The sequence below is a fragment of the Arachis ipaensis genome, chromosome B2 (assembly GCF_059453495.1).
Source record: "Arachis ipaensis isolate K30076 ecotype BB chromosome B2, ASM5945349v1, whole genome shotgun sequence".
Lineage (NCBI taxonomy): Eukaryota > Viridiplantae > Streptophyta > Magnoliopsida > Fabales > Fabaceae > Arachis > Arachis ipaensis.
Window position 1 is genome coordinate 24,203,902 of NC_142437.1, and position 19,861 is coordinate 24,223,762.

Below are 19,861 nucleotides of genomic sequence, written 5' to 3' on the forward strand. Positions count from 1 at the left end.
TGATCCTCTTGATTCATTTTGTTGAGGGCTTTACTGCTGTTGAAGATGGCTCTGCCACTAATGTTCTTTTAGTTCCTTTCCTTGCTGGTGGTTTGGGATTAGCTTTCTCTTTGCCTTTCCTGGTGGCCATCCTAAAAAGGGAAAGAGTAAGTAACTTTAAAAGTTTAAGGGTTAGAGCAAGGAAGAGAAGGGTACAAGTGATAATCAATGCACGGTAAAGAAGGATGTCGTTAACACATGGTCGCGAATCCATGTGAAAAGTTCATCAATAGAAATATAGCAAGTGCATGTGAGGGCAAATGAATGCAAGATGTTTATTGGCATGCCGGCAAAGGCATGAGTAGCATAGATCAAACATTCAATGTCCAAGTTAGATTACCAACCCTTTCAAACTAACAACCTGTTTGTATTAACAATTTTATTTAATTAATAAAATATAAAAGGGGTTTTGTGAAAAACAGGCATTAGAGTAGTAGAATGGAATAATATATAAAAAAAATAATGTGCAATGCCATACGGGCTTATTCACAAACACTTAGCATGCATGGTAAATATGTTATCGAAAGTATTGAATTAAACATGCAAGCAACCCTTCAAGAAGTAATATTAATTGTCAAACAATTCCACAATAACTCACAAGCAAAATATAGAAGTAAATAATCACCTAATAAAATTTCTAACACCAATTAAAGGGATAAAAGAAAAGAAAAAGAAAGAAAAAGAAAATATAGATAATGGAAGTAAAAAGAAAAAGAAGAAGAAAATAAAAATAATAAAGGAAAAGTAAAAAGTAAAGAAAGAAAGAAAAGAACCTTGATAATGGATGTGAAAAATAAGGGAGGAGAAAGTAAAAAGTGAGAAAGAATAAGGAAGGAAGAAGAGAGAAGAAAGAAATAAGAAGGGGAAAGAAAAGATTTAGATTTGGGGAAGAAAAGATAAGATATCAGGCGCTGATCTGGATAAGATGTGCGTCGCATGTGACGCGGACGCGTGGAGCACGCGATTGCGTGGTGTGTGATAAGTTCAGGTGACGCGGACGCGTGGGTCACGCGATCGCGTGACCTGATTTGTGCTATTGGCGCGAGTGCAGTCTCGCGTACGCACAACTCTCTGTTTTAAATGCAATTTGCCAAAAGTCTGGGTGACGCGGACGCGTGGGTGACGCGGACGCGTGGGTGACGCGGTCGCGTGAATGGTCTCAATTTGTAAAATGACGCGGCCGCGTGGGTGACGCGGTCGCGTGGTAGGGCTAGTGCTTCCAGCACCATTCCAGCCCAACTCCACCATAACTCTCTGCCATATACCCATTTACGTCGATTTCACAGGGTCACGCGATCGCGTGGGTGATGCGAACGCATGGGAGGCTATTTTTCAAAATGACGCGGCCGCGTCAGTGATGCGGTCGCGTGGGCATATTTGTGCCTAAGGCACGCCTCCAGCCATGCTTTCGCGTGACTCTCTGCTTCTTTTCTTCCTTTTGCGAAAGCATCTATGACGCAGACGCGTCGCGTGCCTCTATTTTTATATATATATATATATATGAAAAATGCGAATACAAATGCAGGCTATATGCATTTATATGCAGAGGTTATAAGAAGAGTCATTTGAAAAACAAAAATAGGAAAATAAAACTAAGACTGAAACTGAACGATCATACCATGGTGGGTTGTCTCCCACCTAGCACTTTGCTTTTACGTCCTTAAGTTGGACGTCTTTAGACTCATTCTGCTTTTGTTGGTGGGTCTTTCAAAAGGAAAACCTCTAGCTCTTTGTGATCCTTCATCTTCTCTCCATGATAAAGCTTCAGGCAATGTCCATTGACCTTTAAGAATTTGGAGCTAGAAGGATGACGCAGGTGGAAAACTCCGTATGGCTCTACCTTTTCTACTTTGTAGGGACCTTCCCATCTTGACCTTAGTTTCCCTGGCATAAGCCTCAGTCTGGAGTTATAAAGAAGAACTAACTCCCCTGGTCTGAATTCTCTCCTTTTAATGTGCTTGTCATGGACAGCCTTCATCTTCTCTTTGTATCGCCTTGAATTGTCATATGCTTCTAGTCGAAGATTCTCTAATTCTGCTAGTTGCAGCTTTCTTTCAGCACCAGATTCTTCATAATTCATATTGTATTCCCTTACAGCCTAGAAGGCCTTGTGTTCCACCTCTACTGGAAGGTGGCAAGCCTTTCCATACACTAAGCGGAAGGGGCTCATCCCGATAGGTGTTTTGTATGCTGTTCTATATGCCCAGAGTGCATCTTTTAGCCTAGCACTCCAGTCTTTCCTATGGGGCTTTACTATCTTCTCCAGAATGCGTTTAATTTCTCTGTTAGACACTTTTGCTTGTCCATTGGTTTGGGGGTGATAAGTTGTTGCTACTTTATGAACAATCCCATGCTTCTTCAGTAATCCTGTTAGTCTCCGGTTACAAAAGTGAGTGCCTTGATCGCTCATGATTGCTCGTGGTGATCCAAAGCGACAGATAATATGGTTTCTAACAAAGAAAACAAAAGTGTTAGCGTCATCAGTACGGGTAGGAATTGCTTCCACCCATTTAGAAACATAATCTACAGCTAACAGTATATAAAGGTAACCATTAGAATTTGGAAATGGACCCATGAAGTCAATGCCCCAAACATAAAAAATTTCACAGAAAAGCATAATCTGTTGAGGCATCTCATCCCTCTTGGATATATTACCAAATCTTTGGCATGGGGAACAAGATTTACAATATTCAGCAGCATCTTTAAAAAGAGTAGGCCACCAGAATCCACAGTCTAAGATTTTTCTAGCTGTTCTTTGAGGGCCAAAATGTCCTCCATTCTCAGATGAGTGGCATGCCTCTAAAATAGACTGGAATTCTGATTGAGGCCCACACTTTCTAATTACCTGATCAGCACCACATCTCCACAGATATGGATCATCCAATATAAAATATTTAGACTCGCTTTTCAGCTTGTCCCTTTGATGTTTATTAAAATTTGGAGGGAATGTATGGCTAACTAGATAATTAGCTACAGGTGCATACCAAGGAATTACTTCGGATACTGCATGCAGGCTATCAAAGGGAAAACTATCATTGATAGGAGTGGAGTCATCCTTAATGTGCTCAAGGCGACTCAAGTGGTCTGCCACTAAATTCTGGTTACCACTCCTATCCTTGATTTCTAAATCAAATTCTTGTAGCGGCAGTATCCAACGTATCAACCTTGGTTTGGACTCTTTTTTAGCTAATAAATATTTTAGAGCTGCATGGTCTGAGTACTGGTGTGCGAAATCGTGATCATTCCATTCCTTGATAACGGCACTAAAAACTCAACACGCACGTTCATGATCTTATATCTGTTTCACAACTTCGTACAACTAACCAGCAAGTGCACTGGGTCGTCCAAGTAATAAACTTTACGTGAGTAACGGTCGATCCCACGAAGATTGTCGGCTTGAAGCAAGCTATGGTCACCTTGTAAATCTCAGTCAGGCGGATTCAAATAGTTTTATAAATTGATGAATAAAAGATAAATAGAATATAACTAAGATAGAGATACTTATGTAATTCATCAGTGAGAATTTCAGATAAGCGTATAGAGATGCTTTCGTTCCTCTGATCTCTGCTTTCCTGCTGTCTTCATCCAATCAATCCTACTCCTTTCCATGGCAAGCTTTATGTAGGGCATCACTGTTGTCAATGGCTACATCCCATCCTCCTGTGAAAATGGTCCAATGCGCTGTCACTGCATGGCTAATCATCTGTCGGTTCTCGATCATACTGGAATAGGATTTACTATCCTTTTGCGTCTGTCACTACGCCCGGCACTCGCGAGTTTGAAGCTCGTCACAGCCATCCCTTCCCAGATCCTACTCGGAATACCACAGACAAGGTTTATACTTTTCGGATCTCAGGAATGGCCATCCATGGGTTCTAACTTATACCACAAAGACAGTAATAACTCGGACTCGGTCCCCTGTATTAGATATCCAAGAGATATCCATTCAATCTAAGGTAGAACGGAGGTGGTTGTCAGGCACGCGTTCATAAGTTGAGAATGATGATGACTGTCACGATCATCACATCCATCATATTGAAGTGCGAATGAATATCTTAGAAGCGGAATAAGTTGAATTGAATAGATAAATAGTAGTACTTTGCATTAATCCTTGAGGAACAGCAGAGCTCCACACCTTAATCTATGGTGTGTAGAAACTCTACCGTTGAAAATACATAAGTGATAAGGTCCAGGCATGGCCGAATGGCCAGCCCCCAAAATGTGATCAAAGGATCAAAAGATAATCCAAAGATGTAAATACAATAGTAAAAAGTCCTATTTATACTAAACTAGTTACTAGGATTTACAGAAATAAGTAAATGATGCAGAAATCTACTTCCGGGGCCCACTTGGTGTGTGCTTGGGCTGAGCATTGAGCTTTACATGTGTAGAGGCTTCTTTTGGAGTTGAACGCCAGTTTGTAGTCTGTTTCTGGCGTTGAACTCCACTTTGCAACCTGTTTCTGGCGTTTGACTCCAAAATGCAGCATGGAACTAGCGTTGAACGCCAGTTTACATCGTCAATCCTTATTCAAAGTATGAACTATTATATATTTCTAGAAATCCCTGGATGTCTACTTTCCAACGCAATTAAAAGCGCGCCATTTGGAGTTCTGTAGCTCCAGAAAATCTACTTTGAGTGTAGGGAGGTCAGAATCCAACAGCATCTGCAGTCCTTCTTCAACCTCTGAATCTGATTTTTGCTCAGGTCCCTCAATTTCAGCCAGAAATTACCTGAAATCACAGAAAAATACACAAACTCATAGTAAAGTTCAGAAATGTGAATTTTAATTAAAAACTAATAAAAATATACTAAAAACTAACCAAATCATACTGAAAACTATGTAAAAACAATGCCAAAAAGCGTATAAATTATCCGCTAATCACGACACCAAACTTAAATTGTTGCTTGTCCCCAAGCAACTGAAGATAAAATAGGATAAAAAGAAGAGAATATACTATAAATTCTAAAATATCAATGAAACTTAGTTCCAATCAGATGAGCGGGACTTGTAGCTTTTTGCCTCTTGAATAGTTTTGGCATCTCACTTTATCCATTGAAGTTCAGAATGATTGGCATCTATAGGAACTCAGAGTTCAGATAGTGTTATTGATTCTCCTAGTTCAGTATGTTGATTCTTGAACACAGCTACTTTATGAGTCTTGGCCGTGGCCCTAAGCACTTTGTTTTCCAGTATTACCACCGGATACATAAATGCCACAGACACATAATTGGGTGAACCTTTTCAGATTGTGACTCATCTTTGCTAAAGTCCCCAATTAGAGGTGTCCAGGGTTCTTAAGCACACTCTTCTTTTGCTTTGGACCTTGACTTTAACCGCTCAGTCTCAAGTTTTCACTTGACACCTTCACGCCACAAGCACATGGTAAGGGACAACTTGGTTCAGCCGCTTAGGCCAGGATTTTATTCCTTTAGACCCTCCTATCCACTGATGCTCAAAGCCTTAGGATCCTTTTTATTACCCTTGCCTTTTGGTTTTAAGGGCTATTGGCTTTTTGCTCTTGCCTTTTGGTTTTAAGAGCTTTTGGCTTTTTCTGCTTGCTTTTTCTCTTTTTTTTTCTTTCGCTATATTTTTTTTTGTCTTTTATTTTTTTTTCTACAAGCTTTTGTATTCACTGCTTTTTCTTACTTCAAGAATCATTTTTATGATTTTTTACATTATCAAATAACATTTCTCCTTATCATCATTCTTTCAAGAGCCAACATATTTAACATTCTTAAACAACAACTTCAAAAGACATATGCACTGTTCAAGCATTCATTCAGAAAACAAAAAGTATTGTCACCACATCAAGATAATTAAACTAGTTTCAAGGATGAATTTGAAACCATGTACTTCTTGTTCTTTTGTAATTAAAACATTTTTCATTCAAGAGAGGTGATGGATTCATAGGACATTCATAACTTTAAGGCATAAACATTTAAATACTAATGATCATGAAGACACAAACATAAAGCATAATAAATGAAAAACAGTAAAAATAAATAGACAAGGAGATTAAGGAATGAGTCCACCTTAGTGAGGGTGGCGTCTTCCTTTTCTTGAAGAACCAATGGTGCTTTTGAGCTCCTTTATGTCTCTTCCTTGTCTTTGTTGTTCCTCCCTCATAGCTCTTTGATCTTCTCTAATTTCATGGAGGATGATGGAATGATCTTGGTGCTCCAACCTTAGTTGTCCCATGTTGGAACTTAATTTACCTAGGGAAGTGTTGATTTGTTCCCAATAGTTTTGTGGAGGAAAGTGCATCCCTTGAGGCATCTCAGGGATTTCATGGTGAGGAATTTCCTCATGCTCATGTTGAGGTCCATGCTCTCTTGTCTGCTCCATCCTTTTCTTAGTGATGGGCTTATCCTCTTCAATGAGGATGTCTCCCTCTATGTCAATTTCAGCCGAATTGCAGAGGTGGCAAATGAGATGAGGAAAGGCTAACCTTGCCAAATTAGAGGACTTGTCAGCCACCTTGTAGAGTTCTTGATGTATAATCTCATGAACTTCCACTTCCTCCCCAATCATGATGCTATGGATCATGATGGCCCAGTCTATAGTAACTTCAGAACGGTTGCTAGTAGGAATGATTGAGCGTTGAATGAACTCCAACCATTCTCTAGCTACTGGTTTGAGGTCAAGCCTTCTTAGTTGAACCGACTTACCTTTTGAGTCAATTTTCCATTGAGCTCCTTCCACACATATGTCCATGAGGACTTGGTCCAACCTTTGATCAAAGTTAACTCTTCTAGTGTAGGGGCGTGCGTTCTCTTCCATCATTGGTAGGTTGAACGCCAACCTTACATTTTTCGGACTGAAATCTAAGTATTTCCCCCGAACCATGGTGAGCCAATTCTTTGGGTTCGGGTTCACACTTTGATCATGGTTTCTAGTGACCCATGCGTTTGCATAGAACTCTTGAACCATTAAGATCCCGACTTGTTGAATGGGGTTGGTGAGGACTTCCCAACCTCTTCTTTGGATCTCAAGTTGGATCTCCGGATACTCATTCTTTTTGAGTTTGAAAGGAACCTCAGGGATCACTTTCTTCTTGGCCACAACTTCATAGAAGTGGTCTTGATGGACCTTAGAGATGAATCTCTCCATCTCCCATGACTTAGAGGTGGAAGCAATTGCCTTCCCTTTCCTCTTTCTAGAGGTTTCTCTGGCCTTTGGTGCCATGAATGGTTATGGAAAAACAAAAAGCAATGCTTTTTACCACACTAAACTTAAAATTTTTGCTCGTCCCCGAGCAAAAGAAGAGAGAAAGAAGTAGAAGAAGAAGAGAAATGGAGGAGAGGGAGAGAGAGTTGGTTTCGGCCAAGGGGTGAAGAGAGGGTTGTGTTGTGTGAAAATGAAGAGGGAATGAGCGGTTTATATAGGAGTGGGGAGGGGTTAGGGTTCGGCCATTTAGGGTTGGGTTTGGGAGGAAAATTATTTTGAATTTAAAGGTAGGTGGGGTTTTTGGGGAAGAGATGATGGATGTGAGTGGTGAAGAGGTGATGGGAAAGAGTGATTGAGTTGATTGGTGAGGGGTATTTGGAGAAGAGTAATATGAAAAGGTGTGAAGAGGAGAGAAGAAAGGTAAGTGGGGATCCTGTGGGGTCCATAGATCCTGAGGAAATCCTGTGGGGTCCACAGATCCTGAGGTGTTTGAGGATTTCTCATCCCTTCACCTTTGAGGCGTGTAAAACGCCCTATATATGCAATTCTGGCGTTTAACGCCAGACTGCAGCATGTTTCTGGCGTTAAACGCCACTTCCATGCTTGTTTTGGGCGTTCAACGCCAGTCTGCAGCATGTTTCTGGCATTGAATGCCAGTCTGATACTTGTGTCTGGCGTTTAATGCCAGCTTTCCTCTGGGTGCAATCCTGGCATTTAAACGCCAGACTGCTGCTTGTTTCTGGCGTTTAACGCCAGTTTCATGCTCTGTTCTGGCGTTAAACGCCAGCCAGATGCTCCTTACTGGCGTTTAAACGCCAGTAAGCCCTTCCTCCAGGGTGTTCTGTTTTCAATACTGTTTTTTATTCTGTTTTTGATTTTTCAGTAGTTTTTGTGACTCCACATGATCATCAACCTAATAAAACATGAAATAACAAAGAGAAAATAAAATAAAAATGATTAAATAACATTGGGTTGCCTCCCAACAAGCGCTTCTTTAATGTCAATAGCTTGACAGTGGGCTCTCATGGAGCCACACAGGTAATCAGGTCAATTTTATAGACTCCCAACACCAAACTTTAGAGTTTGGATATGGGAGTTCAACACCAAACTTAGAGTTTGGCTGAGGCCTCCCAACACCAAACTTAGAGTTTGACTGTGGGGGATTTGGTTGACTCTGCAGTGAGAGAAGCATTTCATGCTTCCTCTCCATGGTTATAGAAGGAGATCCTTGAGTTTTAAACACAAGGTTATCCTCATTTAGTTGAAGGATCAATTCTCCTCTGTCTACATCAATCACAACTCTTGCTGTGGCTAGGAAGGGTCTTCCAAGGATGATGGATTCATCCTCCTCCTTCCCAGTATTCAGGATTATGAAATCAGCAGGGATGTAAAGGTCTTCAACCTTTACTAACATGTCCTCTACTAGTCTATAAGCCTGCTTTCTTGAGTTGTCTGCCATCTCTAGTGAGATTCTGGAAGCTTGTACCTCAAAGATTTCCAGTTTTTCCATTACAGAGAGGGGCATGAGGTTTATCCCTGACCCAAGGTCACATAGAGCCTTCTCAAAGGTCATGGTGCCTATGGTACAAGGTATTAAGAACTTTTCAGGATCCTGTTTCTTCTGAGGCAATGTTAGTTGATCCAGATCACTTAGTTCATTGGTGAGCAAGGGAGGTTCTTCTTCCCAAGTCTCATTACCAAATAATTTGGCATTCAGCTTCATGATTGCACCAAGGTACTTGGAAACTTGCTCTTTAGTAACATCTTCATTCTCTTCAGAGGAAGAATACTCATCAGAGCTCATGAATGGCATAAGGAGGTTCAATGGAATCTCTATGGTCTCTAGATGAGTCTCAGATTCCTTTGGTTCCTCAGAGGGAAACTCCTTATTGATCACTGGACGTCCCAGGAGGTCTTCCTCACTGGGATTCATGTCCTCCTCCTCTCTTGTGGGTTCGGCCATGATGGTCAATTCAATGGCTTTGCACTCTCCTTTTGGATTTTCTTCTGTATTGCTTGGGAGAGTACTAGGAGGGATTTCAGTGACCCTTTTACTCAGCTGGCCCACTTGTGCCTCCAAATTTCTAATGGAGGACCTTGTTTCATTCATGAAACTTAAAGTGGCCTTAGATAGAGCAGAGACTATATTTGCTAAGCTGGATGGCTTCTGCTCAGAATTCTCTGTCTGTTGCTGAGTGGATGATGGAAAAGGCTTGCTATTGTTAAACCTATTTCTTCCACCATTATTAAAGCCTTGTTGAGGCTTTTGTTGATCCTTCCATGAGAGATTTGGGTGATTTTTCCATGAGGGATTATAGGTGTTTCCATATGGTTCACCCATGTAATTCACCTCTGCTATTGCAGGGTTCTCAGGATCATAAGCTTCTTCTTCAGAAGATGCCTCTTGAGTACTGTTGGATGCAGCTTGCATTCCATTCAGACTCTAAGAAATCATATTGACTTGCTGAGTCAATATTTTGTTTTGAGCCAATATGGCATTTAGAGTATTAATTTCAAGAACTCCCTTCTTCATAGGCGTCCCATTATTCATAGGATTCCTTTCAGAAGTGTACATGAACTGGTTATTTGCAACCATGTCAATGAGTTCTTGAGCTTCTGCAGGCATTTTCTTTAGGTGAATGGATCCACCTGCAGAATGGTCCAGTGACATCTTTGATAACTCAGACAGACCATCATAGAATATATCCAGGATGGTCCATTCTGAAAGCATGTCAGAAGGACACTTTTTGGTTAGTTGCTTGTATCTCTCCCAAGCTTCATAGAGGGATTCACCTTCTTTCTGTCTGAAGGTTTGGACATCTACTCTAAGCTTACTAAGCTTTTGAGGAGGAAAGAACTTGGCTAAGAAAGAGTTCAGGCTATCTTTGGGTTGAGAGTCCAACCACACTCTAGCTCTGTCTCTTACAGCAAACGGGAAAAGCATAAGCCTGTAGACCTCGGGATCAACCCCATTGGTCTTAACAGTATCATAGATCTGCAAGAATTCAGTTAAAAACTAAAAATGATCTTCAAATGGAAGTCCATAAAATTTGTAGTTCTGCTGCATCAGAGAAACTAATTGAGGTTTCAGCTCAAAATTGTTTACTCCAATGGCAGGAATGGAGATGCTTCTTCCATGTAAATTGGAATTAGGTGTAGTAAAGTCACCAAGTATCCTCCTTGCATTATTATTATTTTCGGCTGCCATCTCCTCTTTCTGTTTGAAAATTCCTGTAAGGTTGTCTCTGGATTGTTGTATTTTAACTTCTCTTAGTTTCCTTTTCAGAGTCCTTTCAGGTTCAGGATCTGCTTCAACAAGAATGTTCTTGTCCTTGCTCCTGCTCATATGACAAAGAAGGGAATAACAAAGAAAATATGGAATCCTCTATGTCACAGTATAGAGATTCCTTTGTGTGAGTAGAAGAAGAAAAGAATGTAATGTAAAGAAGAGAAGAGGAAAAACTCGAACATAGAGAGGGAGGTGGTGTTCGAATTTTTGGATGGGAGAGAAGTGTTAGTAGATAAATAAATAAATAGAAGGAGATGATAGAGAGAATTTCGAAATTTAATTAAAATAAAAATTAAAATTGAAAGTTAGATTTCAAAAATTAAAGTTGAAATTAAATTAAAATTAAAACAATTAGTTAATTAAAAAGAAATTTTGAAAAAGGAGAGAGGGAATTTTCGAAAATAAGAGAGAGAGGATTAGTTAGGTAGTTTTGAAAAAGATATGATTGAAACAAAAAGATAAGATTGATTGAAAAAGATTTGAAAATCAGTTTTAAAAAGATAAGAGGTTAGGAAAGAAGTTAGAAAAGATTTTGAAATTGAATTTGAAAAAGATATGATTGAAATAAAAAAGGGATATGATTGAAACAAAAAGATATGATTGATTGAAACTTATTTTGAAAAAGGTTTGAAAAAGAAATTTAAAAAGATTTGATTTTGAAAATTAAAGTTGATTACTTGACTAACAAGAAACAAAAAGATTTGATTTTAAAATTTAAAGATTGAACATTTCTTATTAGGCAAGTAACAAACTTTACATTTTTGAATCAATCACATTAATTGTTAGTAATATTTTCGAAAATTATGAGATAGAATTAAGAAAAAGATTTTTTTTTGAAAAATATTTTTATAATTTTCGAAAATAAATAAGAAAAAATGAAAAAGATTTGATTTTTGAAAAAGATTTTGAAAAGATAAGATTTTTAAATTGAAAATTTGATTTGATTCATAAAAAACAACTAAATTTTAAAAAGTTTTGAAAAATTCAACTCAAATTTTCGAAAATTTATGAGTGAAAAAGGGAAGGATATTTTTTTTATTTTTGAATTTTTAATGATGAAAGAGAAAAATATGAAAAAGACTCATAACATGAAAATTATGAATCAAAACACACAATGCATGCAAGAACACTATGAATGTCAAAATGAACACCAAGAACACTTTGAAGATTAAGATGAACATCAAGACTTATTTTTGAAAATTTTTAAGAAAAGAAAAACATGCAAGACACCAAACTTAGAAATTTTCAATAATTAGACACTAACAAGTTAAAAATGCATATGAAAAACAAGAAAAGACACAAAACAAGAAAATATGAAGATCAAACAAGAAGACTGGCCAGGAACAACTTGAAGATCATGAAGAACATATGATGGATTTTCGAAAATTCTTGAGAAAAAGAAACACATGCAAGACACCAAACTTAAAAAAAAATTGACTCTGGATTCAAACAAGAAACACAAAAATATTTTTTGATTTTATAATTTTATATTTTTTTTGGATTTTTTCGAGAATTAATTGGGAAAAACGAAAAATAAATTTTTTTTTTCGAAAATAAGAAATAAAAAGCTTAAAATTAAAATAAAATTACCTAATCTGAGCAACAAGATGAACCGTCAGTTGTCCAAATTCGAACAATCCCCGACAACGGCGCCAAAAACTTGGTGTGCGAAATCGTGATCATTCCATTCCTTGGTAACGGTGCTAAAAACTCAATACGCACGTTCATGATCTTATATCTGTTTCACAACTTCGTACAACTAACCAGCAAGTGCACTGGGTCGTCCAAGTAATAAACCTTACGTGAGTAAGGGTCGATCCCACGGAGATTGTCGGCTTGAAGCAAGCTATGGTCACCTTGTAAATCTCAGTCAGGCGGATTCAAATAGTTTTATAAAGTGATGAATAAAAGATAAATAGAATATAACTAAGATAGAGATACTTATGTAATTCATTGGTGAGAATTTCAGATAAGCGTATAGAGATGCTTTCGTTCCTCTGATCTCTGCTTTCCTGCTGTCTTCATCCAATCAATCCTACTTCTTTCCATGGAAAGCTTTATGTAGGGCATCACCATTGTCAATGGCTACATCCCATCCTCTTGTGAAAATGGTCCAATGCGCTGTGATTGCATGGCTAATCATCTATCGGTTCTCGATCATACTGGAATAGGATTTACTATCCTTTTGCGTCTGTCACTACGCCCAGCACTCGCGAGTTTGAAGCTCGTCACAGCCATCCCTTCCCAGATCCTACTCGGAATACCACAGACAAGGTTTAGACTTTTCGGATCTCAGGAATGGCCATCCATGGGTTCTAACTTATACCACGAAGACACTAATAACTCGGACTTGGTCTCCTGTATTAGATTTCTAAGAGATATCCATTCAATCTAAGGTAGAACGGAGGTGGTTGTCAGGCACGCATTCATAAGTTGAGAATGATGATGACTGTCACGATCATCACATCCATCATATTGAAGTGTGAATGAATATCTTAAAAGCGGAATAAGTTGAATTGAATAGAAAAATAGTAGTACTTTGCATTAATCCTTGAGGAATAGCAGAGCTCCAAACCTTAATCTATGGTGTGTAGAAACTCTACCGTTGAAAATACATAAGTGATAAGGTCCAGGCATGGCCAAATGGCCAGCCCCCAAAATGTGATCAAAGGATCAAAAGATAATCCAAAGATGTAAATACAATAGTAAAAAGTCCTATTTATACTAAACTAGTTACTAGGGTTTACAGAAATAAGTAAATGATGCAGAAATCCACTTCCGGGGCCCACTTGGTGTGTGGTTGGGCTGAGCATTGAGCTTTACACGTGTAGAGGCTTCTTTTGGAGTTGAACGCCAGTTTGTAGCCTGTTTCTGGTGTTGAACTCCACTTTGCAACCTGTTTCTGGCGTTTGACTCCAGAATGTAGCATGGAACTGGCGTTGAACGCCAGTTTACGTCGTCAATCCTTATTCAAAGTATGGACTATTATATATTGCTTGAAAGCCCTGGATGTCTACTTTCCAACGCAATTGAAAGCACGCCATTTGAAGTTCTGTAGCTCCAGAAAATCCACTTTGAGTGCAGGGAGGTCAGAATCCAACAGCATCTGCAGTCCTTCTTCAACCTCTGAATATGATTTTTGCTCAGGTCCCTCAATTTCAGCTAGAAATTACCTGAAATCACAGAAAAACACACAAACTCATAGTAAAGTCCAGAAATTTGAATTTTAATTAAAAACTAATAAAAATATACTAAAAACTAACCAAATCATACTGAAAACTATGTAAAAACAATGCCAAAAAGCGTATAAATTATCCGCTCATCAAGTACACTACTACTTTAGTACCAAGTAAATAGGCTCGGAATTTATCCAGAGCAAAAACAATATCAAGGAGCTCTTTTTCAGTAGTAGTATAATTAGATTGAGTAGCATCTGATGTTTTAGATGCATAGGCAATTACGAAAGGATCCTTACCTTCGCGTTGGGCCAGTGCTGCTCCTACTGCATGGTTGGAAGCATCACACATAATTTCAAATTGCTGGCTCCAGTCTGGTCCTCTCACAATTTGAGTTTGAGTCAGGGCGATCTTTAGCTTATCAAACGCTTTCATGCAATCTTCACTGAACTCAAATTCAATATCTTTCTGCAGTAGTCTGGATAAAGGTAATGCTACCTTACTGAAATCCTTAATGAATGTCCTGTAAAAACCTGACAGGCGATTGAGCATCTGATCAATAAATGGCAAGGGATAATGATCCTTGCGAGTAGCTTGGTTGAGACGCCTATAGTCAATGCAAACCCTCCATGAATTCTGCACTCTAGTTGTCAGGAGTTCTCCATGCTCATTCTTTATTGTTGTGACTCCAGACTTCTTGGGCACTACTTGTACTGGACTAACCCATTCAATGTCTGAGATGGGGTAAATGATATCTTCCTCAAGTAGCCTGGTTACTTCTTTCTTGACAACTTCTAAGATGGTTGGATTCAATCTTCTTTGGGGTTGACGGACGGGTTTCGCTTCCTCTTCTAAATATATTCTGTGCTCACAGACTTGAGGACTGATGCCTACTATATCCGCCAAGTTCCATCCAATTGCTTTCTTATGTTTTCTCAGCACACTGAGCAGTTGTTCTTCTTGTTGAGAAGTGAGTTCTCTTGCAATGATGACTGGAAACTTCTGATTATCCTTAAGGTAAGCATACTTGAGGTGTGGAGGAAGGGGCTTTAATTCTAATTTCTGCTCATGGCTAGGTTCTGGATCATCCGGGGCTAGTGGTAACGGTACAGTGTCGTTATTATGTTCAGAGGGTGTCCCCACACTTGGACCTTGCTCCATGTGCTTTTCTTCTAACTCTTTTTGGTGAACTTCAGATACAGTTTCATCAATGATGTCGCACTGGAAGATAGAATGATCTTCCGGAGGGTGCTTCATAGCTTCATTTAAACTGAATTTTACTGTTCTGCCATCTATCTCAAAGGAGTAAGTTCCTAAGAATGCATCCAGCTTGAACTTTGAAGTCTTCAGGAATGGTCTTCCAAGCAGGATTGATGATGGTCTTCCTGAGTCGTTAGGGGGCATTTCCAGGATATAGAAGTCAATGGGAAAGGTGAGCCCCTTAATGCTCACTAATACATCTTCAGCAATTCCAACTACTGTAATAATGCTTTTATCTGCTAGCACAAAACAAGCTGCCGACCTTTTTAAGGGAGGGAGCCTTAAGGTATCATATATAGACAATGGCATTATACTAACACATGCTCTTAAGTCACACATGCAATCAAAAAATATTACACCTCCAATGGTACAGTTAACCATGCATGGACCTGGATCACTACATTTTTCAGGTATACTTCCCATTAAAGCAGATATAGAGCTACCTAAAGGAATAGTTTCTAATTCATTAATTTTATCCTTATGAATGCATAAATCCTTCAGAAACTTTGCATATTTAGGTACTTGCTGAATAACATCAACCTTTTTAAAAATTTCTACCATTTTGGGATCAAGTTTCATCTGCTCTCTGGACTTCCTTGCAAGGTGTGGAAATGGGATAGGAATGGCGCCACTTGCTTCTTCAGTATCCATTGGTGCTTCATTCTTTTGTTGAGCTGCTTCTTCCTCAACCTTGTCTTGTACTTTATCTTCCTCTTCAGCATCTTCCATTTCAGCATCTTCTACTTCTATCACATCCTCAGCTGAGGCGTGTTTTATTAGGCTTGGCTCCTCCTGATTTCTCTCTGGCAGTATGGTTCTGGACCTCAAAGTGATAGCATTGATGCCACCCTTGGGGTTAGGTAAGGGTTGAGAAGGAATTCCACTAGAGTTTAAAGGTTGGTTTGTGGAAGTAGGTAATGAATCTATCCGGGCGGTGAGAGCTTGTAAAGTGGCATTCAGACCATTTAGAGTAGAGTTCAGTGTAGTTTGCATGTCTTGTTTTCCTTGTGCAAGAGAATGAAGCATCTCGTCGTTTGATGAGGAAGTGGGATAGGTGATTTGTGGTACTTGTTGTTGGTTTTGCTGGGGTCCTTGTGATTGTCTTAAGTAAGGAGCTCTGTAAGGTTGGTTCTGATTCTGCTGTCTGTTGTTGTTATTCCACCTCTGGTTTTCATTGTTGTCTCTGCCTCCTCTATTATAGTTGTCCCTCCAGCCATGGTTGGAATTTTTCCTCCAACCTTGGTTGGAGTTGTCTTGCCATCCTTGGTTATAGTTCCCACCTTGGTTGTAGTTGCCGCCTTATTGATTGTATCCTTGATTTGGGCGGTCATAGAAGTTATGAGTAGCTACCACAGTGTTATCTTCTTGTTGGAGCTGCGGGCATTCATCAGTATAATGACTATAGTAAGCACATGTTCTGCGTACTCTTTGGGGTACTAACTGTTGGCTTTGCTGCGGTGGGGAAGGCTGAGCTTGTTGTTGTTGATTTAACTGTAATTGCTTCAGTAGGTTGGTCATCTCACATATACTCTATGTAAGAGCAGTAGTCTCAATGCTAGAGGAAACTTCTGTAACAACTTTTGAATGGGTGCTCCTGTGCCTGTGATTCCTGGTGGATTCAGCTAAGTCCCTGATCAGTTGCCATGCTTCATCTGCGGTCTTGTACTTCTTTAGAGAACCATTACTAGCACCATCTAGTGTAGTTTTATTCCTAGGCTTCATGCCCTGAGTGAAATAGCTGATTAACACTAGTCTGTCAATCATGTGGTGGGGGCATGCGTCTAGAAGATTCTTAAAACGCTCCTAGTACTCATAAAGAGTCTCTGATTCACCTTGAACAATGCAGGAGATCTCTTTCCTTAGTCTGTCTGTAACTTCAGCTGGAAAGTATTTTTCTAGAAATTCTCTCCTGAGTGTATTCCAGTTGGTAACAGTCGCTTCAGGTTGGGAGTAGTACCACTCCCTTGCCTTTCCCTCAAGAGAAAACGGGAAGGCTATTAATAGAATAGAAGTTTCATTCGCACCCTGACGCCTAACAGTAGAACAGGCTGTCTGAAAATCCCTGAGGTGCTTAATGGGCTCCTGAGCAAGTAAGCCATGAAACTTGGGCATTAAGTTGACTAGTGCAGTCTTCAATTCAAAATCTGCAGCCAGAGTTGGATGATGCACTTGATACGGCTGCATTGTAAAATCTGGGGCTCCAGCTTCCTGGAGAGTAATCCTCCTAGGTTCTGCCATTCTATCTGCACGTGAATCAAATGAATTAGTAGTAAATGAGCTTGTTTCGCTTTCAGATGGCAGTTCAGATTTGCCCTTAGATGAGACTGGTGAATCGATAACAATCACTTCACCACCCTCAGAGGCTAACCTGCGTCGAGCTCGCCTAATACGTGAAATAGTTCTTTCAATTTCAGGATCAAACGCGGCTAAGCTCGGATCAGGCAACGAACGCATCATTCAATGAAAGAAACATATAGCTCATGGTAATAAAATAAAAATAAAATATGCAAATAAAATAAAAATATGTACACTAATTAATAATTTTGCACACAATTGCAACTCCCCGGCAACGGCGCCAAAAACTGGTGCGTGGTAGAAGCTAGGCCAATTAAGAGGTTTTGAAATAAGAGAACAGCGTTGCACGTATAGCTCTTAACCAGCTAAGATCCGCCTCACCAATTTAGAAAGGTGTCACAAAAATGTTAGAATAATAAAAATACTGGGAGTATGAATCCCAGGTCGTCTCCCAATGAGTTGCAAGAAAGTATGCTATTTTATTAATTAGGAATTTTCTGAGAGTTTTGAGAGTTGAATAATGAGCAATCAAATAATTGTAAATTGAAGCAATAAAAATAAACTAAGAATAATTATTGATATTCTAAATAAAAAGCCTTGACTGGGGGAATGATTAACTGGAAGTTCTATCCTTGTTGGGATCTCTTAGGTGTAGTATTAAAAAGGTTGTTGTTTTCACTTAGTTAACCCTTACTAAATAAAGAAAAGTCAAGTGATTAAGCTAACCCTTATTCGCAAATCCTAGTCCTCTCCCTTAGGAAGGTCTAGCGTTAGTAAATACAGAACTAGCCAACAACGTACAGATTAATCAACATGTAAGCCTTCCAACTCAGGTGTCTCCTTTTAATCAACCCCCATGTCAAGTATGGAATCTACTCCATTGACATGAATATAACGCTCATAAAAATATAAGAAGACATAATGAAATTAAACAAAATAAGGATTTAAAATTAATTAAAAGGAAAAGTAATTCTCTGCACTAACAATTCATGAAAATAATCCAATTGTAACTTTTAAATAAAGTAAATAAGGATATGGAAGAGTAAGGGACAAAGTAAACAAACTAGAATAATATCTTCAACGGAGGTAATGACTTCTTCAATATCCAAAAGCATAAAACTAATTAACTATGAGTGTAGAGAAAACCTAAAAACTATCCTAATGTGAATGTATCTTAACGTGTGTTGATGCTTGCAGATGCATCTTGAGTCTCTGCACATTCCCTGGCTTTATTCTGTGTTTCTAGGCCAAAAACTGGGTTAAAACGCGGCCCGAAATCGCCCCCAACATTTTCTGTTAATTATGCAGATCGCGCAGATCACGCATACGCGTCGTTCATGCGTTCGCGTCATTCAGCGATTTTCCTTGTCACGTGAGCGCGTCGTTCACGCGTTCGCGTCATTCGTGCAGACTCCTATCCACGCGTACGCGTCAGGCACGCGTTCGTGTCGCTGCGATATTCTCTATTCTGCGCGTTCGTGTGAGCCATGCGCGCGCGTCAGTGCTCGCTGGTCATCTCCTTAGTTTCTTGTGTTCCTTCCATTTTTGTAAGCTTCCTCTCCATTCTCTAAGCCATTCCTGCCTTATGAAGTCTGAAACACTTAACACATGGATTACAGCATCGAATGGTATAAAGGAGAATTAAAATATATAAATAAAAGATCTTTGGGAAGCAAGTTTTCAACCATAAAACAATACTAGGAAGGAAAATGTAAAATCATGCAATTAGTATGAATAAGTGGGTGAAGATTTGGTGAAACCACTCAATTAAACACAAGATAAACTATAAAATAGTGGTTTATCAGCCCACTATGGACCATTATATATCATTCGAAAGACCTGGATCTCAGCTTTCTAACGCCGCTAGAAGCATGTCATTTGGACTTCTCTATCCCAAGTTATGCTCTTTTGAAGGTGAAGAGGTCAGTTTGGCGAAGTGCAGGGACTTGTTTTACGCTGAAATTGTAAAGCTAAACGAATAGCAATTTGTACCCCCAAATCCAGTGTCCACTATAAAGTGTTATATATGGTTGGAAGGCTCTGGAAGTTTACTTTCCAATGGCACTGAGATCACCTCATTTGAAACTTTGTAGCTTGAGTTATTCTTTTTGGAGTATGAAGAGGTCAGGGTTGTAAATCCTCTTTGCTTCTCTTTGAGTTTGTTTCCAACTCTTTTGCCAGCTTAGGAGTGTGCTTCCTATATTAGTGCTTTTATTGCTTCTTTTTCTATCATTTCTTACAAAATTCATTAACTCAAGCAATCAAAGTAATATTCAATTTAATCACCAAAACACTCCCATAATTAAGCATTATGAATTGATTTTTATATGAAAAAGCATAGAAAAATATAACATGATGCACAGTCATCATTAGGCCTTCCAGCAACTTTTTTTTTAATGTTTTAAATTTTAAGTTATTAATAGGGATACACTTTGTTGCAAGAATTATGTTTTATTATTTTTTAGTTCACCATGTGGAGATGATGTTTCCAGCTTTGAGTTTTTTTTTTCTTTTTTTTTATGGTTATGATCATCGATAGTTATTTTTTCTACTAGTTTAGTTTGGGTTGTCCATTAGTAGGTATTATCAAAAGTTACCTAATTGTTGGAAGAGTTTTTATTACTGTCGAAT

The 19,861-nt window shown here is 38.9% G+C and overlaps 1 protein-coding gene and 1 non-coding gene across 2 annotated transcripts in view; both read left to right on the forward strand.

Annotated features, from left to right (window-relative positions):
* The window catches only part of LOC107627030 (protein FAR1-RELATED SEQUENCE 6-like), a 34,309-nt gene that overhangs the window by 11,563 nt on the left and 2,885 nt on the right, over positions 1–19,861 (forward strand). The gene's annotated exons all lie outside the window — the stretch shown is intronic.
* LOC148573322 (small nucleolar RNA R71) lies at positions 9,936–10,043 on the forward strand. The gene has a single exon (XR_015906901.1). It is a non-coding gene; the product is annotated as a small nucleolar RNA R71 (small nucleolar RNA).